Source organism: Corapipo altera, unplaced genomic scaffold (assembly GCF_003945725.1).
Source record: "Corapipo altera isolate COAL_440 unplaced genomic scaffold, ASM394572v1 1, whole genome shotgun sequence".
In the NCBI taxonomy this organism is placed as follows: Eukaryota; Metazoa; Chordata; class Aves; order Passeriformes; family Pipridae; genus Corapipo; species Corapipo altera.
The window spans coordinates 2944794-2971255 of record NW_020884873.1 but is presented as its reverse complement, the minus strand read 5'-3'; the positions used below and the strand labels follow the sequence as shown (position 1 = coordinate 2971255).

Sequence of the window (26462 nt, the reverse complement as noted above, 5' to 3'; positions counted from 1 at the left end):
TCAGCAAAACTGCATAATCTACAGTTTGAAATTCTATTAAGCCTGGAGCCTGGAGTTGTTGACTGCCAATCAGAGACAGAGATTAATACTTCAATGAAGTAAACAAGTCTGACTCAGCGGGCTATAAGCAGAGGCCCAGATTTTGTACAGCAGTACTAATATTTTGCGAAGCAGCCAGCATTGTTCTCCATGATTAGCACCAAGTGGGGAGAGCCCTTCTCAATGGTGAATTTTCTGCCACATGGCCTCTAACATGTGAGGATGCCTTGTCAGGTATCTCAGTGGCCCCGCCTTGACTCTGGGACCCAGCAGATTTGTCTGAATCATAACACCAGGCTGTGATGAGTTATGCCAGGACCAAGTGCACGGTAAAACCCATGCAGTCATCCACCCATCCATCCCACCTGCACAGAGTATGCCCAGCGAGGTCAGCACCATGCCTGTAAGGAGATCCACACTGATTTTCCCTCACCAAGACTGAAAATGAGACGTGAACCCCGTCAGCACAGCCCAACCAGGGTCACCACAGAACATCAACACGTGCAGCATGACATGCTGCATTACACAAGACTGTGGAAACATTTTACACAGTTCAAAGACATCACTGTATTGTATTGAGCTGCTTTAAATTTGAGTATATGATAGTTAGAGTATTGTCTGAATTACTCATAATACTTAGAACCCTCAGAATGAGGGCATGTGTAAAAGAACAACAGACCAAGTTTAAATCCCTCTTGAAGAAAGAACTATAAGAGGGTAAACACTGCTCTAATCCACCAATTTCAGTACATTTACACACATCCTAAATTGGAAGGGTTTATATGTTGTAATTTAATTGCACAGTACTTGTATACAGGAAAGTACCTTCTTTTCCAAACAGTTCGAATATTTCATCTGTCTCAGGGTGAATTTAGAGCACTGCCAGGCTAGTCTGACTAGATAAAATTACAGGTATTTAAAGTATTAATTTCTAAAAAAGTTACAAATTGAATGCATGAAAACATTTTAAAATATTTCATTTTTCAGATTCACTACTACAAAACAGTAGAGAACTGCATATACTTTGGAAACCATTATTCAGAAAGTAAATAAAAATGCCTTTCCTTAAAGGGCTAGAAAACCTGGAATTTACTTTAAAAGACATATGATGATGTGAAAGCAAGACAGTAAATTGCTGAAAATTTTAGATTGATGTAATTGTACATGCACACATTTGCACACATATATATGCACAGTGTCTTTTTTTTCCAGGGTAAAAGTGCATATAAAATCCATGTTCAGACTTTGTAAGTAGTTTTCTTCTTACATGCATAGCCTCTGTATGAACTGATTTGGATTCTTTCCAAAGCACTTTACTCATTGCAACTCAAAGGCCAGATACTTGGGAATAGTGGTATGAATAAGATGTTTGCAATCAACACTAACAAACAACTAATTTGATAAAACAGAACAACAAAGAGCTAAGTTAAGGTGAATTTAATTGCACATTGGTCAGTATTCATTTGCTCATCTATGCCAATAATTGTGAATCCAGTTCTCTCCCATGAATTTTGGAGAAGACTGGCTTACTGTTCAATTTGTGCCTTCATTCCATTCCTGATTTAAGCAATGTCATGCAGTGACTAAAACTGAAATGCTCCAGGGCAGGAACAAATCCAGATCAACTAAGCATGCTCACTTTTAACTAAGATAAGGAGAAAAATTAATTCCTTATAATGCTGAAAAACAGTGGTTTAGGCTGTGGTACGACCTGGAATTCCTAACTGGGTCCAAATGCGCTTGCAGCATGTTTTGGGGCTTCTGTTCATGTACAGAAATAAATAAAAAGGGTTTTCTCCCAAAGAATGCATATAAAAAGTAAGCTGGCCAGATCACATCGGGATGCATCAGAGACTGGGGACAGACATGGATAGTTCACAGTGCCAACTGTGCAATCATCTAAGTTTGCATTGGTGGGAATTTAAAAGAAAACTCTGATGTGCCAAGAAGCACATACACTGCTGCAGGACCAAACCATAAGCAGCATGTCCCACTATCACACAGACAATTTTTGTCAGGGCAGGAGACTTATCTGCAAGGAATACTCTAAATATGAAAACAATATTCTAGCAAATTTTAAAGAACACTTAGAATTTTTGGGTTTGAATAGTTTGTTTTGGATTCTGTAACAGGACTAGAAAATAAACTTTCAAAATTTGCATAACCTTTGTTGGGCTTTTCTATTACATTTCACAAAATCCCATTAATTTTCTTTTGTTAAACTATATTATGCATAAAACTCACTCTAAGAATAGCTATTTACTGGCTAGGGGGAAAAGCAGATAGAACTGTGTAGGAGAAATGAATTTAGGAAAATAGGAATAACAATTTCCTTTACCCATAAGACCTGATAGATATATTTCGGTTACAAATTGTTTCTGTTGACTCACCTGTGAAGCAAATTTGACATCCATACACTTAAGGGATACCTTAATGCAAATAAAAGTCTTTCCCCTCCCCATTGATATTTTGTATATGAATCTCATATGACTGAATTCAGCCAGTCTAACTAAAAAATACTGTTCTTTCCACCCTACAAAAAGGATGATTATCATGGCAACACAAAACTAGTCAAAACTTCAGTATAAAAAAAACCCCAAACCAAACCAATTATCTAACACAAACCACAATTCATTTCACTCAGCCTCATGTTAGGGGAAAAAAAATAAATCTTTATTTGCTGTGGCTTGTACAAGGAAAAGTACTGTAGGCAGAGATGCTGGCCTTTCACCACATTACACTCAAGAACACTCTGTAAGCAAAAGGATGGGGGAGGCGAGGAGGAAAAAAGAATTTAAATAAGCAGCATCCAACGTATCTTCAATCTTCACACAATTACAAGCAACTATAAATCAACATTTGATGTAGTTTCCAAGTCACATCATAAATGTTCAGGCCAAGATGTCTGGAAACAAAATTAAAAGCAAATATAATTCTCCATTATTTTAATGTCCGCAGAGCAATTTGAAGGATAAACATGAATTGGCTTCTATGGAAATAATGAATCATTTTAAAGGCGCCACAGACTTAACTACTCCACCTTCCACTGAATGACTAAGGAGAAAGAGAAGCGTGCATACAATTCTTTGACATTTCACTTTTCTGTATTAAAAGCTGCAGAAGTCTTTTTATTTTTATTTCTCTCTTATTTTGTACTAACACAAGATTTCAGGTTTTCTCTTCTTCGGTGAGCAAACAAGATGTTTATGAGAATCTTTTCTCCGGTTTATTGAGGCACAACATTCCTACTGCTCTCTGGAGGTGAACCAGCCATAGGCTCTGTAAGGCACACTCTTTGCTAGGACTGAAAATAGCATCTTCCTGTTGTCTCATCACATTGATCAAAGAAAAACCTTTCCCAAGCACCAGTGTGATCACTGGCTTTGCTATTGAGTCTTTAAAGCACCCAGAGCCAGATAACTGTAAACCAGACACTGAAGCACAAAAGATGATCCCATAATGAGGGAAGACTCTGGATCTTGTGTGAGCCATAAGAATTTTGGTTTCAGCCCTGGTTATAAGATGTTTGGAACGGCACTACCATAATAAGAGCAGACCTTCCTGATAACAATTACATTGAACTCTGATTTGCAGAGCAGAAAATGCCACAACTGCCACATGCAGTGTGTCTGTAGCCTGAGCACAAGACGCCAGAGTCCAAGGATCACGGAGTAGCCAGAGGAAATTTTTAAAAGTAGTTCTGCAAACACAGGATCTAATGAGATGGGTCTCACTAAGGAGTTACACTTTTTGTCCCCTCAGCAGTCACAGTATTGCAAAGACCCCTTTCCTCAGCAACAGCCCTGAGGTCACACAATCAGCAGGAGGCAGCCCTGCCTGAGGCTACACGTTGTGTGCTGTGGAGCAGCCTTATACAGGGCTCTCTCTAAGCTCACACTACGTTAAACTGCCAGTCAACTACTACCAAGCAAGGCCACTGATTTGGACCCTCCTCTGGTATCCCACCATAGGCTGACATAAAACTTCTAGGAAGGTAATAATCTCTGAAACTTCTTCCCATCTGCCACATTTGCTTGAAACCATCAGAGAGGAGTGTGATCATGTAAGATAACTTTCTTTGGAAAACCAGAATGAAAATAACAGCATTCTTTAAGAAAATAACAGCATTCTTTAAAAAAGAGACACTGGTTTGAGAAGGAAACACTTTTTTTCCTTTCTTATAAAACCCATGGAATGTATCACTGTCTATAGCACACTTTGTCTGGGGCGGCAGTTGCCATCCCCACATCCTGCACCTCTACCTTAGGTGACACTATTCAGAAAGCTCACAGTTACAGCTGACTAACTTTCTTCCATTACAGGGCCTTTCAGTTCGTGACAGCTTTGTCAGCCAAAGAGCTCAGACTGAAACATATACTGCCAGGTATTTGTCTGGGGTGAATTATTTTCAGCGTTTGAGAAAAATCGTTCAGACATTTACAAGAAGACTGTTGGAGGTTTTTATCCATGCTAAAAATTCTTAGTAAACTGATACCATTTAATCTGCAGCAAGCACTGAAGGTACAGCAAGGCCTTTTGCTTCCCCTGTCCTGATATGTCCAGATTTGGTTATATAGTCTCTGGGAAAAACAGAACCAAAGCTAGCCTTGCATGACCTCTGTGGGTTGTCAGAAACCAGCCACCAAGGTGCCCGAGGATGCTGCCTGCCCTAAGTGTGCACACCTCTGCACGTGGGTCCTAGAGCACTGTGCTCAACATTCCAAAAGGACCACATTTATCCAAACTGCACTGTCAGTCTGCAACTCAGATTTACACCACAGTTATTCTTTGCTCTTGCTGAGTGATGATGTCAAGGTAACTGCTTGCACTGATACCACCAGGTTCAGGTGAGCACCTCTCTGGGTGGACCACAGCTGCTCAGAGAGAAGTCTGTCTCACTGCTTTAGCAAAGAGATCTACATTAAATTAAAAAAAAAAAAATGTGGGAGATTTTTTTGCACATCATACTCAATAGACAAACTGACCCATTGAGAGAGAGAGAGAGAGAAACAGAGAACACATTTGAGTTCTAGGCAGTTTTGGTGCCATCTGTAACTTTCAAGGCAGACTATCAGTTGTTACTTTCAGGTCACCTAGCAAGCTTTTCCAGATTCGTTGCATGCTCCAAAAGAAAATATCTTTGTGGACACTGGCAGCCAAGCAGCAATAAAAAGATAGATGCAGAAATAATCTGAAGGAGTGGGAGGATTAGATTTGGTAAGATTCATGGTCTACAGACTAGGAAAGTCTGCACCCGAGTGGATGCAAATTCTGGTCATAACCCAATGCAACTTAATTCCCTGTCATTTATATCTGACAGAAAGGACCTCAAATTAACTAACTCCACTGGTACTGACATGAAGTAGTACTTAATTTTCCACATTTCCCGCTGCCACAGTAGAACACAGTTGGAAAACTCCAGAAAGCATAGGAGAAGGGGGCAAAGGATTGTCCCCAGAGTGTGGGCCATGGGGAGCAACAGGCATTCTGTAAACAGCTGTACATGTGCTCTGCCTTGGGCTCCTGGGGAAATCCCAGCCCAAGTGAAGACACTCAGGGACTTGTGATGACCTTCTGCATAAGGCATGCCACAAGAAGGATCCAGGGAAAGCAGCTCCTGGAAGGAGGCAACAGCACAGGCTGAACTTCCTGGCTAAGAGCCGCTGGTCACAGCTTGCAAACCTTGTGGAAACTCTGACACTATGTTTGATGTTCTCAGCAGAGCCTTGGGGACTCAGTCACCCAATTCCAAGGGACTTTCCGTGCTATTTGGCTGCCTAAAAACATTAAACTATCACGATTACTCCAGCCAGAAGAACTACTTGACGACGTAGAGCAGATCACAGCCAGTCACAAACAGTCAGGGTTTATTATTTAAAAAGTAGACACCACTCCAACTAAACTAGGAACTTTAAAAATTATTGCTTTTCATTAAAACACAGCAGATGGGAAAAATTAAATTCTAAGCGGGGTTCAAATCTGCTTTGAATAACACAGAGTGAGGAAAACAATTCTCTACTTCAGAGACTGTCCTCAATTGTCTTACACTATTGTTCTTCAATTTGTACATCAGATGGTCACAAATTGGTGGCTTGAAGCTGATAGTTTGTGTTCATGTGAAGCAAACAGTGACAACTGTCTTCAGCCTCAACTTGAGCTGCAGGAACACCAGTGGGGACCCAGCAGGAGCGGGGCACTGGGTGCACACGCAGCGGAGGACATGTCATCTATTAATACCTGGTGATCTTATCCATTTGAGTTTACAGCTCCAATATCCCTGCTTAGCACGAGAAGTTATTTTAATTCTACGGTGAACTAAAACAGAGCAGCCAAACACACAGCATGAGTTAAAAAAAGATCCATTGAAAGCAATAATCACCATTCTGCCTCCTGCGTACTAACTAATCCTCCCACATTTTCAACTCGACAGTCTCAGTTACACCAGAACAAAGCCAAAAGAGCCCTATAATGCCGTATTTTCTCCCTTTCAAAGTATTTCAGGCTCTTTTGGGAAGCAAGTTGAGAAGTGACATCACAATTAGCAGCAAGCTGCAGAAATAGGCGTGAAAATAACCCGAGCTAAAGATTCACATCCACCTCAGTTCTTCACTAACTCTTTAGCAGTATTAAGAAGAGCATTACTAAATATCATTAAAAATATAATACAAATAAATTCAGGTGCTAAATTAAGACAAAAGATTGGGGGTAGGGAGGGAAGAATTTCTACAGAGGGTGTCAAACGTATTTTCAATTGCTAAAAAGGAGTTGCCATCAGGAGAATAAACTGAAAAGAGCAAACTCGGGGAGGTTTTAAGATGGTTTTGAGTGTTGAAAACCAGAATAAATAGAAAATGAGAAACTAGGAAATAATCATCAGTGAAGCTGTAGATAAAGTGTCTTTAACATTCAGTCTGTTCTTACTGAAATTATGGCAGGGATTTGGAAATGACAGCAGGAGCCAGATGTATATCTTGGGCCATGTTTTGCATACGCCGTAGCAACAGAGCACAAAGACCTCATGAAATTCTCCAGGCAACCAAGAACACTAATGATATTTAGTGGTCCATTTTTAAGAACTTGCTTTCACTGAAGCCAAAGGCAGGCAGAGATATTCTACACCTCTTGAAAAGGATAAATCTTGTGCACACCAAAGTCAAGAAATAGCCTCACTTCAACCAAATTGGCCAAAATTTAACATTTTTTTTCTTCTCCATCAGACCTTGTGGTTTGCATTATTCTAGTTCTTTTGATTTTAAGCACTCACACTAATACCATTTAATAGCCATCTAGTGTTACAGATGTCTCCTCCTCTTTCTCGTGACTTTATGTCACTAATGAACTCCTCTGTGAAAAGAATTAATCATTTTTTCTTTAACACTTGGCTTTGGATTCTTCTATTATGACTCATTTAAGAAAAGCAACTGTAGCCTTAGGGACTTGCAGCCCCCAAATCCTTCATCAGAGCTGCTGCAGAGCTGTAATTTCTCTAAAGAACAAGCTACTTCAACATCTAAAGCCAGGACCTGCAAAAGGCACACTAAGCATGCACTATATGTGAAAATCCCCCACCTTTCCTAGATTATCTGTAGGCAGGCATTTCAATGAAAATCAGAACAGAGACAAACAATAATTCATATACAAGAAAAATAAAACACTATCCTCTACATGTCTTCTATGATATTAAAATGATTTTTTTCACTTAGCACAGATATAAACTGACAGATCAGCAAGCCCTGAGGACTGCTTTCAACCTACTTCATCCTTGACCTGCAAGGACCAACTTAAAGACACACTAGGTTAGTTTATACCATGGGCTTATTTTGCCTTTGCTGTCACGAATGAGGAAAAAAACCCACATTTGCCTGCTGAGATATAAGGTACACAGCTGATCACAACAGGTCAGTGCCTGCATCAGATGGCCATTTTCAGCCACTCTGTTATGGCCTATAATCTACAAACTGCATGCTAAAGGTTCTAGGGTTTTCTAAGTCATCTCAGCAATCTCTGATTTCCTCCATGAAGCTGGTGACTGATTTGTCTTGTGCAGTTTTAACCTAAGAAAAGTCTTACTTTCAACTCCTGTCTTTTAGGTTGTGAGTCTTTACTTGTATTTTAAGAAAAAAAAATAAAATACACATAATATTCCCAATTATGACATCCTGGTTGCTTCTCAATTCTAATTAGAGATTGATTCAATCTGTGCTTCTGTATCATGAATATCTCACCATACTGAACTTTGACTGTCTGGCTCAGGGTCTGCACTTTTTTATAAGGGCCAAACACTTTTGTGTTTTTGGAAAGCCTGGATTCAAACTCACATCTAAATTTAACAGCACCAGCTTCTCATTTACAAAAGGCAACAGAACCATAGAGACCAAAAAACAGACACAGATCATGAAGCACTGGTGCTTATGCTGGCAACCCAACTAGACAATGATAACTCTCTGCAGTGAGTTATGTTTTCTGCTTGGATGTGGATATTAACAAAAAAAAAATCAACTGTTTCTTTTTTTAAAAATGTTAAATCCCCTTTTGAGGCTGAACTTTAGTGGTTCATCTGCATCTACTCCAGTAAGAAATCAGTGATGATGCACCAGTCAGTGCAATAGAAGCACTTGCTACTACTGAGTGGAGTAGGTAGACTGAATCTGAAAGGACAAGATGACCCACTGAAACTCTACCACTAGGACTGTTAGTGAACTGCCACAAGAGAAACACTGAAATTACATTTAAAAGAGAAAAAGTGAATGCAGCCCACCTAAATTTGCACCTCATTCTCAGCAAGCAAACCGTCTGACACAGCAGCAGTACTGACTCTCTGAACCTTTAAAGTCAAATGTCCAAAGTGCTACTAGGGTCCTGTTCACAGGTCCTGGCAGACAGGTTAAAAGTCTTCTCTGATTTCTTAAAGGAGGTATAAAAAAGAAGCCTCGACATACAAATCTCTCTTTTACCACTGAAAATCAACCACTTTGAAAGATGCATCGGTACAAAACCTTGATATTTTAGCCCAGGAGTAATCCTAATAATTAGTATTGAACTATTTGCTGATGACACTTCAGTTCTAATCACATGATTCTGCCACAGAGCTCTCTTACACAGAGAACAGTGGCATCCTCACAAACAAGAAACAGCGGTTCAAACTAGGCAGCTCAAGGATTCTCACTGTATTGACAACTTTAGAGAAACACAAAAACCATTTTGTACCCTGACAGAAAAATTATTGGGTTTGGAATTTCTGGCAAAGGAAAGGGCTTGTTTTGGCTTTGCTCCAGCAATTTTAAAGCAGTTTTAATAAAAGATAGGGACAAGAATTCATGTCAACTTTGCAAAAACTTAAATTTTTGCTTTGAAAATGATGAAACAAAATTCCTCTTGTTTTTTTTTTTCAAAAAGCTTATGGCTTCTTGTCCTGCAGAACAGCCTGGTGTCCCCATTTGCACTTTTTGCTGCATTAGACTTCTGCAGAGGCTTAGTGTGCCTCTTGTGCTCAGAGGCTCATTGTTGAATTAAATGGGATCCATAATGGATTAGACCCTGGAGATTACTTCAATATTCAGGTTTGTTAACACTAGTGACCAAATACAGGGTATCAAAGTTAAAGGTCTCCCCCCTAGTCAGTCTTACTTTGAGAGGTTAAACTCAGAACAACAGAGATAAAAGACCAGTTTAATCACAAGAGAACACTTTACTTCATACCACTGACCTCGGTGAACATCTCTCATCACAAAGCTTTATGCAGACATATTTGTTAACAAGTTGAAACAGACCACAAGCAAAATTGTTTGCCATACGGTGCTCTGACAGATCAGCTGATGAAGCATATGGATTCAGTCTTCCTAATTCTATATTATCTCTCTAACTGCTTCAATCTGAGTGTTACAAGTCGCCCCAGATATCCTATTTATCCTATTAAGGTAAAATAAACACATTAATTGCTGATCAATTCTCTCTGTATGCCCTTCATCTGCTCCTAATGCATTTGGTGAGATTTTTGGCAACAACATTAGGAAACAACCTTCTCTAGAAAGAAGAATCACTTCACTTAAATAATTTCTTCTTTTAATTACTGTCATTCCTGGCAAGATGCTAACACAGAACAGAAAATGCATATCAGTAATGCTCGCTCAACATATTGGTATTTTGCCAGGAACGTGAAGCCTGCCCTTAATCTAAGTAAAAAATTATTTGTATCCATTCCCTCTTTTAATGCAAGCTACAATTGCCATGGAGGGTAAAGCTGAAGCACTCTGTATGATGTTACAGCAAAATGAAATACTCAACCAAATTAAATATGCACAACACTTTTTCCCATCTGCCCCCTTATTCTTCACCGACAGATCAAAGAAATGTGTTTGATTTCCTGTCAATAAAATCAAGGTGGCACAAGATGGCAACGTGATGAGGTCCCACTTTGTTCTGTTTTTTAGGAAAGATGCCTTCAATTAGGATGGTGTTTTTCTGACGTGATACAAACATGCCTTTAAGCCATAACTAACTGTATAATGATCCAATTCTATACAGAGCCATAGTAACATACCTCACACTTACATATGTTAATGGCTCAGTTTAAATGGAGGGAGGGGAAATAACTGGGAAGAAAGGAATTAACTTTTAGTTGGACTTTTTTTTAAAACAGAGAAGAAAATGCAAGTTAAAAGCTGTCTCTAAAGACTAGTTTATCTTTTGTGTATAAAGATGACCATATGAGCCCATGCCAACTAAAACCAAGCAGACAAGACAAGTTACAAATAAGATTTCATATTCAACTTTGAAGCCTGGTTTGTGTGGATTTGGGTGTACTCAGTAACCAGTCAAAAAAAGATAAAACCATGTTCTGATTAGAGGTAAAATTTAGGGGTTTCTACTCTACTTTAAGGGCTTGCTTACGTGACCAGCCTAAATGTGAACCAATTAAAGGACGTTTCACCAAGTGCACAGAATAAATTATTTTAAATAAAACCTGTCCATTGGCAGAGTACTAACCATACACAGTAACTATTTTTGCTCGTAAAATGACGTTCATTTAGCTCTGTACAAACAATTTATGAATCCACCTTTAACATAACACAGCCTTTTCTCCCCGCACCAAGCTGACAGCCGTGGAAAACCCCACATGGCTCCAGAGCAGCAGGCTGAACTCTGTTTCCCCTCGGGCAGCAGCAGCACTGGTGATGATCTGGATGCCAGCCCTTCGTTACTGATGAGAACATAACGAGAAAGGAGATCAGAGAGCAGGTCTTCTGCTGGAACTGAGCCACAGCCTCACTTATAAGCCAAGCAATGCAGACCGGGAGTTCCCAGGAGGATGGAGCAAGGAAGCCTAAAATGTCACTCATCTAAGGGTTACTGCCTCCTGGATGGTCCACCAGTGTCTCATGGGGTCAACGGCACAGAAAAAGGGGAGAGGGCAGGAGACAGGGTTATGCAGCACATCTATGAGGACATCCAGCTGCAGAAGTGAAAATCACAGGGGGAAATGGGGATGAGAACTTCGTGGTGGAGATGACAGTGAGAGAACTACAGAAGACCTGGTTCCAATACATATCCAAGACTAGAGGACAAATACTTCCCTAAATGAGCACACTACCTAGGATACCTCATGCTAGGTAACAGCTTAAATTGAGTCAGTGCTTCAGGAAAGGATATAATGGAACAGCCATGGCACAACTGGGCAGAACTTTTCGCACAGGGCATTGTGATCCTGCAGCTTTAGGTGCAGAAAAGCCTTTCCCAAGAATCACCAGATGGCACTATTCTTCCTTCAAATTAAGGCTGTAACTCTGCTGTGCACATGAAATGCTATCATTGATTTGGGAGGAAAAAGATCTTAATCCATGTTTTTTATATATTAGGCCGGTAGTCTCTCGCTGTTCACATTCTTTCCAATGATCTTGAAAATCTTGTACAAACAACAAAGAAATTACTGTATCTGGGGGAGGTGGAGGGAATCTCATAACATTTTGAACTGACCCTTATACTAAAATATTCCACAGCAGAAGGACTACAGACGTTTCTCTAGGAACACAAAACTCCCCAGCAATACATGAAATGCCTGACAACTGTATTAAGTAAGCAGAATTTCTTGCAGGGAAGTAAGTCAGACATGTAAGGATAACATATACATGCCTCTCTTCTCCACATGTTTTATTTCTGTCTGCTAGCAGAGCTGTTGAAGACACTAAACTCCACCTATAATTGTGCAGTGTTTAGCATGAAAATATTTCCTAAATTTAGTTTAAGATTATTGTACTTCTTTAAAAAAAAAAACTGTTGAGAGTATCCACATAACATAATAATAGAAGAGAGAAAATGAAAGTATATTAAAAAATGCTAATAATGAGACATCAGCATACACATACATGTTAGTGTAAGCATGCTTTCCTTCAGTTTGTTGACGTGATTTGCAAAAGATGCAAAGTATTCACATTTACAATTGGGAACAAACTACAGAGGCTGTGGAAGTAAATCCAGAATACAGCTAATTTGGGCTGGAAGTACAGAGTGGGCACATTCATACTGAGGTCTCAAAAACCTCTGATCCTAGACGAGAGTGAGTGTTATTTCTTTTTGTTTTGTTTTGTGTTTAATTCACCAGAAGACTTGTCTGAACTCAAGACCTTACAAATTGATAAACCGAGGGGCAAATTAATCAGCAGAGTGACTCCCCTGACTTCAGCAGGAGTCACAGCAGAACTGAAGTTTGCCTGCTGTGCTCACGAGCCGAATTCTCCTCACAAAACAGATTTTTTTGTTTTTCTCTAAGCAACTCTCCCCCCCCTTTCAGCTCCCTAGAAGTTGACAGGCTGTTTCCTGCTCCACGATCTGTGAATCACGATGTGAACGCCAATCGCTGCTCCCCCGTGAAATTAAATTAGGTATCGGAGCACAGCGTGAGCAATAAGTTTCCCTGAGATGCCAGCCCTAAAGAAACTGTACCCTGTCTTCCCCCAGCTGAAGAATGGAGTTATGAAAGCAGGGTCAAGTTGGTTATTACTCTTCGTACTCTGCAAAGTCAACCAGTCTACTCCGAGCCAGCTCAGTTTTCTCTGCCTCCTAGTCATGAATACAGAGGTACCAAATTTAAAGAGTCCAGTAATTCATTACATTTATTTGTGTGTTCTTCTGTAACCACTTAACACCATGTGAATTGCAGCAATGCTTAACATACACCGAATACCATGATAAATCACCAGAACTTAGTGCATGTCATACAGCTGGGAGATTGGTAAGACAAGGGTAAGCAATATTAACACATGGCTTATCAAGCAGAAAAGGGGAGTACGTGATGCTGTTTGCTTCAAAGTGCCTTTCAGTAGCACTTTGTTAAGCCATAAAATATTCACACTTGGAATGATTACAGGGTTATGTTGCCCCATATTTTTTTTTTTTTTCAGACAGATGGCCCTTGGTAACTTACACACATCTTTGTCACTGCAGTGCACACTGAGCAAGAAGACACCGCAGGGGCATATCTGAAAGCTGAAATTGGTAGAAAATCAAGGAGTAATTAAAACTTTGTTTGTGAGCTCAGATTCCCATATTCTGGAGCCTATGGTAATTTCAGATAGGTTTAGAGGAATTTTAGTTCCAAATTGTGATGTAGATGTCAAAACCAGACTACTCAGCCTCCTTTCTGCATCACCACCGAGTGCTCCAGCCAAGGTACTTTGCATTTGCTTCAAGGAAAAATGAAAAGTACTCCCACCTTTCATTCTCAGACAGAAATACACTTCTCCCTTTAACCTGAGAAACTACTCTAAGGGCCAGTTTCATAATCTGCAAGAAGTAGAAGTCTTCATACTCCCCAAAATTAAGTCTGGCTTTTCTTTCTCCAGCATTTATGTGTTCCCTTGTGAGCCTTGCAGGTTCCTCCAGGTTCACTTCTCCAAAGTCTTGGTCTACTGAAAATCTAATCATAAACTCTCCCTCTTCTGGGTTAGCTGCCAGACAAGGGGTAGTATTGAAGTTATCATGTCAGTGAGAGATTGTTCTGGCCTTCAAGCACTGCCATGTCCCCTGCCCAGCTGCTCTGGAGATGGCTCAAGCACAGCAAAGTAAATTGGTTTAATCTTGTGCATCTGGTACTGAGTTCCCAGTCATCTGTTCAGGGTATAAAGGGACTCTGTTCCATTTCATTGATCATGTCACAGTCCCTCTCTAGTGATACAGCTTGAAAGCTTCAAAATCTAATCCCTGATAGCTCTTCTTCTCTGCCAATATTTTTCACAGTGTTGGACCTGTATGTTTGTTCCACAATTTACTGAGTAACCTGGATCTGAGAGTCTGTAAATAACCCTCTTAGGGCTAACCTGCTAGTCTGTTTATTACCCTAAATTCACAAAAGTATTCCTTTGTCATTTTAAAAAGAAACCCACAAAACCTCTGCAGAGCACAACCGTCTAGAGACTTTCAATATTTCAACATTAGCCAAATCAATGTGAAATAAAACCTTCATCTCTGCATGCCACTTATAGGATTCACTTAAGGTAACAATATCCCACAGAAAGCCCTGTGGATTGCTCGAAGGTGCAGAGCACTCTTTGCCTATACAGTGAGCAAAAGCTTTAGACCACTTCTGGGAATGCAAATGAATGGAATCCACGTGACTCCGGTAATAAAAGGCTCCTGTCTCTTTGCAAAGCATTGAAATGCCATCTGGCAATTTTGTTGACGTCAGCAGGCGCAGAAAAACAACCACTACCTCCCCCCAAAAAATCAAAAGCCTTGGGCAGGAGGGGGAGGAACGCAGACTTCCATGGTGCGGGTGCACTTCGGGCTGGTGTTCCTAAAAACCTGCAGCAGCACTGTCAGCCCAGAGACCCGTAAATCTGCGGCAAGCAGCACAGCAAATGCACTGCCTTCCCCTGCTCTCCCTGAGAAAAAGCAGTGTTTCTTGCTCTCCCTTAATCTACTGAAGGTTTTCAGAGTAACTGCTTAAGACTCTCGCAAGTTTTCAGTTCTCTCAGGGGAGGGGAGCTCTTGCGAGCACACGGTGTAAATGAAGAACGCTGTGCATCCAATCTCTCACCTGGCAGAAAGCAGGAGTTTGTCACCTTGTGGTGCTCCCTCTCCACCGACAAGTCCCAAAGCACACACAGAGGGCCAGTGTAACCTCTTGCCTCTATTTCATACTGCTGAGCAGCCGTGGGTTCCCTGGTGCCCTGAATTCAGAGACTCCTACCAAGCATCAAACAACACACACTGTATCCTCTCTGTTATCTCGCCTTGTCAGGTTGCTGAAAGTTTGTACACGAGGAACAAATCTCTCAGTGTAGACTACAGGGAAAGACACAAAACTTCCAGCAATACACCAGTAACTTTGCAGGGTATGGAAGATGCACCACTCATTTGGCTACTTTGACTGTATTTTGTGCACACTGATCCGAAACACAATGAAAGCAACTCTGTAGAATTTTAAGTGAAATATCACACAAACATTTAACGATGACAAGACATAAATGACCTAAGATGCTGTAAGAAAGATGTTCAAATCCTGCAGGAATAATGTCATAAGCTGCAGGTATTTAAGTTATATTTCATAGAAGGCACAATATTGCTTCTAAGTATTACATGCCACCTGACACAGAAAAATTACCAAATTTTCCTGTAAAATGCTGACACTCTAAGCCCATAATGTAAGTTAACTTTTCTGTGATGAGCTAAAATAATACTTATGAACATGTGTGCATGCAAGTGAAGCAGGCATCTCTCCCACATCAAAATGCACTGCTTTAAAACAAACGTTAAAAGGGATGGATGTGTCCTCCATGAGACACATTTAAACCCTGATGAAAGGAGCTTGTGAGTTACTTTTAATTAGGGATGAGATCCCTTAATACTATTTCTCAAAAATTTAGGAACCAGAACCACAGAGGATGGGTTACAATGAGGAGGGGGAGATGGAGGGGAGAGGCTGACCTGACATCTAGGGCCACAAATGTTACATACTCCAAGTTGTCTCACTGAAGTGGTGCAACACAAAGCACATTCTTAAGGTTCTGCAGGATCAAGGTCTTGCTGACTGAGGTATGCAAACGTGCCTGAAGTAATAGTCCTTTTTCTTTCCCCTGTTCACTCCCCCCCCTTCTCCCTCCTTCACATCTCCTCTTACTGAATGAAACCGAGGCATTTTTGCTTACAAAACTGCTCTTTGAATTCCTAATCTCTGCCTCAGTGTAATTTTTTAACAGCAAGTCAAAGCAGCACTGAGTAAATAACTGCAAGGAGACAGCTCTGCCTGGAAACTGGAAAGTTTTACTTGCTCACATCTTAAGCCTGAAAGCTTATGCTCAATTCAATTAAGAAAATTTATGGGTTATTCCACAGTTTCTCCCCAAATCCTTATGTTCTCAGGCAGCCAACCCAGAAATGAACAAAGCCTCTGACAACTGACTCCCTTCTGCTAGCACATGGGCAATTATGAGGAAAGTGTGCATTTAATTGAGTTAGTTGTAAATCCTGACATATGAATGAATCAGAGGCTGGAGAAGAGATTCCTTGGTGCCATTTCAGGTATAATCACTTCTGCTTAACATTTGTTTACTGACTTCATAAAATACATAAACAACAAAACAATCCTTCCATAATTTTACAGCTATTAAGCCTCCACTTGAAGCTGTAGGAGAATAAACTTAAAGCTACAAAGGTGACAGACAAGGCAGAGATTTTCTGAATTCTCCTCCTGTCTCTCAGGTCTGCATCCCATCAGGTCTGTTTTAAATATAAAATATTTTCAGAGTTCACAACTAAATCCCACTCAGCAATTCTCTTCAGAGCATTCTTCAGTAAAGCTTATGTACAGCAATAAATAAGAAATTTCCATGCCTTCTTTCATTGGTCCCAGGGTAGTATTTCACTGAACTCATAATAACTACAACCCTTATATCTAAATGGTCATCCTGAGGACTGTGTTATCTTTAAAAAACATCAAGATGCCTCTCCCTTCATTTCAAAATATCACTCAAAAGAAAGACAGCCTCCCTGTTGTCTGTATGACAAATGTCTGAGAGAGTTTCACGCCCTGAAGCTGTTGCAGACCCTGGAGCTCCTCAGCTAAGACAAGAAATGGCTATTGCTACATTCCCAGGAGACTCTCAGAAGTTCTACTTGAATGAACTTGCAGCTTCTGGATAACGTAATGTCCAGAGAGATAGCTAAAATCCAGGATTCTGAAATTATTCTCTTTTCCAAGATTTGTGAGGATTATTCACACACTGACATTCACTATGCATACATTAAAAGTGACTTATTCAGAGGGAGCCCGTCACTTTGGCAACAGCACACAGTGTGGGAGGAAAGTGGTGCCACTTGCAGATTCTCCTCTACAAATATTTGTTTGTTCTTGTACAGATAGAGTTTCCTATTGCTATTTCCTGTTTTCTAGTTGCATTGTTCTGCTCTCCAAGCAAGTCATCTCTCTCTCTCTCTCTCTCTCTCTCTCTAATCAGTCTTGTATCTTCCCCTGCCAGGCACACCTGAAAGTTTATTTGGGACAATTCACCCACTGTTTCAACTACCACAATAAGCACAACTCGTGGACTTCCTATGTGAAGTAAATACTCAGGGCTCAGGGAAGGCCCTTGCCCCTTTGCTGCCCTCCTCTTTCTCTTGGGGATCCTTCTGTATTTCAGCTGAGACTAGAGTTGAGCCAGCTAAAACCCATGGAGGCCCAACCTGGGCTGGGAAGTTTCAATCCAGCTGTCACTGGAACAAATCCAGCACAGCAGGCTGACAGGTTGCCCTTCAGGTTGCCCTGAAGGATTTTCCTAAGCCTGGAGGTCTCGTGGGCAGTAATTCAGAGTCACAGAATCATACAGGTTGGGCAAGACCTCTGAGATTGTCAAATCCAAACACAGATTGAATTCTACATTAATTGCTTTCATTTCTTACGTAGCCCCTGTGTGCATGAGGTGGTGAGGGGTCAGGTCTAGTTTAACCTGCATTAGTCTGATCCCTGCAAACTCAAAGTCATTACCTTAACTGAAGTTAAGTTAAGCAAAACTGGAAGGTTTTTAAAAATGCTTCAGACTCCTGAATTCAATATCGAGTTGTGAATCAAAAAATTAATATAAACACAAGGACAACCCTGTGGCCATGCCAGTTGAGATGATTCCTCTCTCCCTGTTTGTGTGCCAGCCCCTTGCTGAGAACTCAGCATTTCCCAGTTCACAGCTGATAGCGCCATAAACACCTCTGGCAGTGGAAAGAATGTGGCCTTGACACAATCCGGGCAGCCACTGCAGACCCAGGGAGGGAAGGTAAAATATGGAAATCCTGGCCTCCTGCACTGAGGGCTAAACTGCTTGCAAGGTGCCCTTTTGTCACCCTCCTTAAGCTGAGAGCACCCTGCTTATCAAATGTGTGAAAGGGTCCCGTGGAATCCTCACTGGCTTCCCCTGAAGGCTGTGCATCCTCATCCAGGGACAGTTTCACTGAGTTTTACAACAATGCTGTAAATCACAAGAAGCTCAATCAAAGATTTCCAGTGCAGGTGCTATGCTCACATTTTTATAGGCCATTAGCAAACAAGCTAATCAAATATTTCCACTTGGTTAAAAGTGCAAAAACGTTAATATTGTGTGAAGAACAAAAACAACACGGTCTCCAGATAAAATCTTTGTACTAGGATTAACAATGGTAAGAAATTTCAGGTCATTCAAATACCTTACTGACATAATAGCTATGCAAAGTTGTGGATCACTGAGAGACTATGATCTTACCTCCTCCAAAAAGATGCCAAAGAGAAAAAAATTAAAAACACAGGTTCCCATCCAGAAAGTTAAGCAGGCGTTTACTTCATTACTGAGTTACTTCATAGTGGTATTACCAAATTTGGTTCTCGTTCTAAGGTCCTTTAATATCTTTATAACAGCCTTCAGAACCTATGCAGAGGTGTGTACAATTATAATTATTTGAGAGAACATAGTTTTGAATGGTGACAGTGGTCCTCATTAAGAGAAGTAACTAAAAGTTTGGTTTAGCCACATTTTTATTATCACCACAGGAAGAGAGAAACGATTTCAAGGTAAATGGGGAACCACCAGGAAGCCACATGCAGATTTCAAACTATAACTGTGCCTAAGGTCAAGTATTTCACCAAATCAGGGCCACTGCAGGCAGGAGCTCTGTCAGTGGATCCAGTGTTATCTTATGTAGAAACTCGGTACTTGTAGCTAAGCTTCACCAACTGCCTTCACTTTCCAGTTTCATCAGGAGAAAATTATTCCTGACAAAGGGTAGCTGATTCACGATTGTGAACTTGCCTTTTTGCTAACCCCTGCATTCTCTGCTGTGCTAGCCAATCTAACACATATATCATGCTGGAGAGTTTTAAATTTAACTTACCACTGTGTTGAAGTCTTTAGCATGGAGCAATGTGACAGATTTTACCAACACTTATTAAGAATAAAAAAAAAGAAGGGAGCAAGCCATAAATAAAATAAAGCACTGGCAAGGGCTGGAATGCAATGAATACATCTGCACTTAAAGCAGTGGCCAAACTGTAGTGCTTTATCATAGAAAAGTAGCTTGAAATAACTTTTCAGTGTATTTGATATATGATACTGCTCTTTTAAAACCAAGACTAGAGCAAGTTTGTGAACTTCAAAGTGAAGTTGTTTCCGGTGGGAGGTTTATTTTGTTATGAGCTTGACGTGCTGTAGCTGTGACACTGAGCAGAGTTGCAATGTCAGGGTTCAGGAAGTTCACCCACACTCTAATGACAGGAGATCACATGAGCCTGACTGCAAAAAATGTCACGGTTGGGGGGGTTCTTCCAAAGTTTAATTTCCCAAGCATTTTATCTCACACAGATTGCACAAAATTCCCCCTCCCCCATACTCAAATCTCAACACAGAATGAGCGCTGAAGTGAATGTTTGGATTTCTTTCTGTCTGGTGTATAATAAATCTAATTCATGTAAGGCAGTTTTGGCACTAAGTTATGTATTTGCACATTTCTGTTGGCTTAAGTCACACTTTCTGTTAGGAAAGCTGTTCAGAAAAGGTTTATTTCCTCTAGTCTTATAAATTGTTGGCATAAACAACCATTCAAAAATTCAGCCTCAGTTATTTGGCATTCTAATGATTTACACTGAAACCCACAAACTTGGGTTTCTTGTTAAAATCTGTGTCTGAATTTAAGTGTATTAACCTTCAAAGTATTTAAATTCAAGCTAAGAGAATAAGAAGAGGGTGGAAGGCATCTGACAGCTACACTGCTTATTCCCACTGCTGTCTCACTGGAGAGTAGCACAGGATAACCCAGATAGATGAATCCTGAACTGGTAGGAAGATGAGACAGGGAGATACAGTCTTTTCTAAATTTTCCTCTTCCATTTCTATATGGGCTCCTCTGCAAAACAGTGTGCCCTCTCTCAGCATTATCTCCTTCTTAGTCTTGGTTCCTTTCTAATTCAGGTTTTATTCTTTTTAGTTGGTTTTTTTGGGAGTTTTTTGGTTTGTTTTTGGAAGGTTTTTTTGGAGGAAGGTCTGCAAATAGTGCAAATATTTTAAAAACCAAGCTACATAGTAACTTCGGAGAGGAGTGCAGTCAGATGGGGCTAAGGGTTCGGTATGAAAACCCAGAGTACTTTGACAGTGGCACAGATTCACCTGAGTCATGCCTGCTGGGGGCCACAATATCTCCAGTCTGAAAACGAGGAGATGAATAAAACATGCTTTCAGTCACTGACTCATACACATCTAAGCACACAAACTCTTTGGCATTTCTCCCCCTCTGAAATAATGCAGCAAAAGAAAAAAAATGCAAACAAACAACCTAAGGAAAATTATTTTGTACTTCACAAATTCTGTTACAGAAAGAGGATTTATGTACAAGAAAAGTATTTGTGCATGCAGCTGGAAGCAAGCGTTTTGAGAAAAGTACTGAAGCAATGACTAAGCCTTTTGTGTCTTAGTTTACCTAAAACTTGATTAGCACATTGACATGCAAAACACAGACACTTTCCAAAAAGGGTTACAACACATCTACCACGGGAAAAGAAGTAGTGCCAAAACGACATCATATCATTCCTAGTTTGCTACAAACTCAGTAACTCTGGTCAGTTAGCAGGTCCTTAAATGATTTTCCTGACATCTTTGCTACGTCATCTGAGACTGGTAAATCAAAGGCAGCTTTCTTTCTGCTCCCACAGCTTCACTGGTGATAAACACCCTGCAGCCGGCTAAGGAGGCTGTACTGGTAATAGTTTACGGCCAGGATTAAATCTGGTTTACTCGTCCAGAAGATTTTTTTGTATCCATACAAGAGAAAGCAAAAGGAGAAGGCGGACCTGTTGGGTCAGGATTGCTTTTCAAGTAGCTGTCAGTGCTGTGCCCTGAGCTGCACGTTCAGCCAGTGCTGAGGCAGCAGATGACAACACAGGAGCAACTGCCTGGTGCAGTTTTCTGCACAGGATGCTTGGGGACGTGGAGCTTCCACGTCGTAGAGTACCAAACTATTTCATCACAGCACAAAGACAAGATGCTTTGATCTCAAGCAAGAAGGGAAGTGCTTGTCAATCAGCACGAGGATGGAGAGTCAGCACTGTGTCCTGACTCTGAGCTTCCTCTGGTTTTCTCACCTGAGCAGACCTGCTGCCAGCTCACCTTGTCTCCCCAGAGCTCCCACAAGCTCTCAGTTCTTGATGTGCCATGGCAGATACAGCCTCACCTCTCTGTAACTTGCACTTACCCTGCCATACTGTGCTGCTTTTTTGATTTTAGCTGTGTTCAGGTGGGGTTTTTGTTTGCTTTTGGGACAAAATTTGCTCTGCCTTCTATGAACTATATCCTCTGCACCCTGTGTCTTCCTCTCACGTAAAGAGTTGTAGTTTAGTAACCTCTTCCCAACTGTCTCAAAGATGAAGGGGGGAAAATGAAAACACAAAAGGCAAGCAAATAGTTGAGCAGATACAGATAGTCAAGGCCACTGACACTTGCCATAAAATACAGATGGTGGGTGGTTTAATGGTGATGCTTACAGAGTGATGTAGTGGGGCACAGATATCAAATCTAACCAGGAAAGATCTCTCTATTCCTTGAAGTAGACAAGCCAGGTGAGCCGAGAAATTGGATATGTTATTGAGGATATCTGCCTGATTCAGTATAGGCTGAACTGTTCCCAGTACTGAAGCGAATTTGCTTGTGCCTACACATCAGTGTACTGCCAGAATCAATACTCTTCCCAAAACAGGTTGAGTTTGGTAAGTTAGGAAGGAAACAAAGACGCCACACTATAAAGAACCCTTTAATCTTAAAAATTACTAGTGTGCCAGTTGGATTCAAAGGCATTTGTTTTGGACCCTCTGCCTATGTTCTTTAGTTGTATTCACCACAAAATTTTACACTGTTTGGAAGTCTTTGACAAAAAACCAACCCAAAACATCACAAATCCCCACCCCAAAACTCAAGTAGTGACAAGGCACTGTCATTTGTAGGTAGACTAAGCAAATCAGAGGTGGGGGAGATCAAAACTGAGGCAGAAGAACAGATTATTCTGTACCACATCTATTCTATGAAGGAATAGAATATGATCTGCTGCCTTCCCCAGAAACCAACATGCCTCACGGCAACAATGGATGTTTAAGCATTCAGAACTTCTATTAGATCACAACTTCTCTTTGAAAACAGTTTAAAAATATTTCACTCCTATTTCTAATAAAATAATTTAGATAAGAAGACATATACTGTATCCAATACTGGGTTCACAGCATTGAAGCAGCACAAAAGATGGTATCTGCTTTGAAATCTGTTTTGCCTCCTTGCTGTGGTCACATGTTCCTTTTATTCTTTTTAATGTTGATGTAATTTTATTAATTTTACCAGAAAACAGAGGAAGGGAAGGTGATCTAATTTCAGTAGGAATGTCAAAGGAAATTTGTATCTGCTGTAACAGCCACTAATGATGTGTTTGTATCAAAGAAATGTATTCTTTCCGTCATCCTCCTGCTGGGAAGCACAAAACTTCTTCTGAAAGAGCTAAATCTTTGATTTGTTGTATTTTATATGAATGCTACCATGTATGTTATTCATTTTACATTTAATCAGGGAAGTAATCAGTACAGTAATTACAGATATGTGCTAATCCACAACTAATGAGCACTCCTGGAAGTACTATATGCTCCTACTATGTCAACAAACTCCAACCTACAGCAGCCAAAGAAATTACCCAAACAGGCTAAGAAATGCTCTAGTCTCAACCAAGTATTCTTGAGTGGAAATACCAGTTATTTATGACAGACTAGTAGATAGAAAACATCTGGTATATCCCATTCTCTGTTTACACATTGGCAGTATTTTACTGAAATAAAGTTAAAAACGTAGTAACCCCTCTTCCTGTCCATCCCTCAGAACCCTTCTCCTGAAACAGCTGAAACCTCTTGGCCACTCTCAACTAAGTCTTACAGCAAAACAAAAGCCAAATATATTTCAAATCTGGCAATCACCATCAGATTTCATGGGGGATAATCCTTGGTAGGACCTCTGAAGCAGCGAGGGAAAGGCTTCAATTTGAAGATCAGTGGTTACCTGGCCTGGCCAGCCCATCCCTACCCTCGGTTGTCCAGCTGTCTCCTAGTGGATTTACAGTAGTGATAGGGATTAGGGAATTGGGGTGTATATAGGATGGGAAACATAAATTACTGACTCATTAGGTTTAATTAGATTTTCTGCCTGTAGAGCAACCCATTTAGGTTAAGCTGTAATTGCAAGCCATTGAAACCTAAATGATTACATTTACACCAGGAGTGCTGCCTAGCTGATCTCCTTCATCAGTACTTACTCTGTGCTCCAAAAGAGAACAACTGTTCTTTCCTAGGATTAGTACTTTCTGGTTTGCCTTCTGAAAGATGATAAAATAATTCAATCAACAGAAAATGAATCACTTAAAAAAAAATCCCAAAAGTTTCCTCAGAAAACTCCTCAAACTAAGAAAGGAGTCATGTGATTCACTGGAGAGCCAGAAGATGTGGAGCTCCAGACCTTTCTGCGCTTCTCCACAGGACTGATTATCAGGGAGCAAACAACAAATAAGAATTGGGTTTAAAATCCAACAGTGTAGACATGTTTAGTGGTCAGGAAGTAATTTCCAGAGCCGAAAATACAGGCTCTGCATAGATGCTGCTTCTGCTTTCTCCATGGCCCATCCTGGAACCAAAAAGCCCAGCACAACACACACCAAAGCTGTAACTGGTTCTCCAGAGCAGGTTTGTCTGATATATCAGAGCCAAATAACAAACAACAGAAATAAAATTTTTGTAACATAGACATGACACATTTCCTTAGGTTTTAAAATAATTTTTTGTATTACATAAGATGGCTTTTTAAATGCAGCAGACACCTACATCCCTCCCACACGCCTACATATGTGGTCTATCCATATACCTATGAAAAATATATTATTTAAACATTATTCATGAAAACTGCAAGTCTGAAGAAACTCCAGTTTGACAGCAGAGCAGGAAAAAAAAAGTTGCTAGATTTGTCCCACAATATGTGATAACCCTTGCAGCTGATAAAGGGATGGGATCTCACATCCTTTCTTAAAGTAAATGTTATGGGCTGTTACAATATTAAGTCATCCCACATCAGAAGCCTCAAATGCTGACACTCTCCTGCCAAGCCTTTGCCAGAAATGCCTTGGAGAATGTCTGCCAGAAGGAGGACTTTGTATCTGACATCACCAGCTCCCAAATCAGCAAACACAGCTTGGTGGGAAACACTTCCCAGTGCAGGTTCCCCATTTGTTCTCGGTTACAAGGCACTACAATTATTTGACTTCAATCATCATTTGTGCTGTGCACCAGCTGAGACTTTAAAGTGTTACTTGCCTTCCCCTTAAACACTAGCTAAGGGAAAAGAAAGCACATTTCAGCAAAGCATAGGAGTAACCTCCTGATTAAAAGTCCAACACCAAAGTTGTAATACGAAAAATAAAGTAATAGAAACATATTCTTGACTTCATCTGAGCAGTACATTCCTCTTTAACTGCTCCAATACATCAGGTAATATATGGAGGAGAGAAAGATGACTGGCAATTTACTCCATATCCTGAGACTATTTGCCCTGGAGAAGGCTTCTGTTTTCCTGATCTCTTGTGCAAGATAAAATATTCCTCCTACCTTTTTCTTCAGCTACTTTTTCACACAGCTAAATGAAATACAACTTTAGGGAGGAAAAAGGTAATGAAAACTCGGTTCTTATTTTCTAAGACTGGAATTCTTCCTGCTCCATTTTTCTCTGAAATTAAATCATAAACCACAACAGTTTTGCCAACTGTTACCTCTTTTCTATTTGCTAATTATAATCTATAAATATATGTAGCATGAGGATGTGTCAGTGTGCAGGGATCATGTTTTGAGTTTCTCAAAGGCCAGGTCAGTCTTAGAAAAGACCATAATTAATATTCCTATCAGTGACACGTCACAAGAAGCACAGACAGCAAATGACATGTGCTGATGACAGTGTTCAAAGACACTGCCCACACAACAGACTACTGGGATATCACAACAGAAATACTGGATGAGGGGTGATGGATAAAATTCAGTACTGAACTAAAGGTTATACTCCTGGGCACTGGCAATAGGAGCCAGTCCAAATCCAAAGATTCTCCATTTCAGGTGGTCAGGATCACGTTCACTTATCAATTCATGAACAAACACAAAGCATTGATACAGGAGCAACAAGAATGATGGTTCATCTAGCTTGGAGGTGTTGCCAAGGTTAAGCTGGCCCATGCCCTGCATTAAAATTGCTTCCATAAAGAAGAAAAGATGGGTCACTGTCACAGGAGAAGGAACAGAAGGCCTGATATGCAAACCAGACTCACTTAGGAAAGTCTGCTGCCTCCTTAACTGAGGACAATTAAAGATGTGAAGAGAAAGCTTCCTCTTCTGATGGAGCCTTCAGATCTGTTACTGATCTTCCAAGCAGGCAGTGATGAAGTTGGAACAAGAAGTCTAAGGACAATCAAGAAAGACTTCAGGGCCTTGGGACAGCTGGTTAAGGGTTGAGGAGCACAAGAAGTGTTTTCCTGTATCCTTCCAGTTGCAGGGAATGAAGAGGGAAGAAACAGGAAGAGCCAGCAGATCAATACCTGGCCCTGACCCTTGTGTCACTGGCAAGATTTTGGGTTTTTGTTCACAGGTTCATTTACACAACACCAGGCCTGCTGGTAAGATATGGGATATACCTGTCTTAAAGGGGAAAAATGATGTCATTACAGGAGTTAGCAGGGATCACTGAAAGAGCTTTAAACTAGATTTGAAGAGGGAAACATAAAACCAGGCTCCCTGGAGATAAGAATGGAGACAGCACGCCAATGTTTGAGGGGTGGTGTACTGGTGAGGTCTTCCCATGTGCAGTCCTGGTAGGGTTAGGGGATGGAGATCCATTGCAGCAGCAAAACCACAAGGGTTATTG

The 26462-nt window shown here is 40.6% G+C and overlaps 1 protein-coding gene across 2 annotated transcripts in view; it reads right to left on the bottom strand.

Moving 5' to 3' along the window:
- The window catches only part of PDE3A (phosphodiesterase 3A), an 85698-nt gene that overhangs the window by 44810 nt on the left and 14426 nt on the right, over positions 1 to 26462 (bottom strand). Inside the window, exon 1 of one of the 2 annotated variants that reach the window (XM_027661397.1) lies at positions 23824 to 23844. The exons of the other annotated variant lie outside the window; for it this stretch is intronic. The gene's annotated coding sequence lies outside the window, so the exon portion shown is untranslated. Of the gene's footprint in view, positions 1 to 23823; positions 23845 to 26462 lie in introns of those variants that run through there. 2 annotated transcript variants of the gene reach the window in all.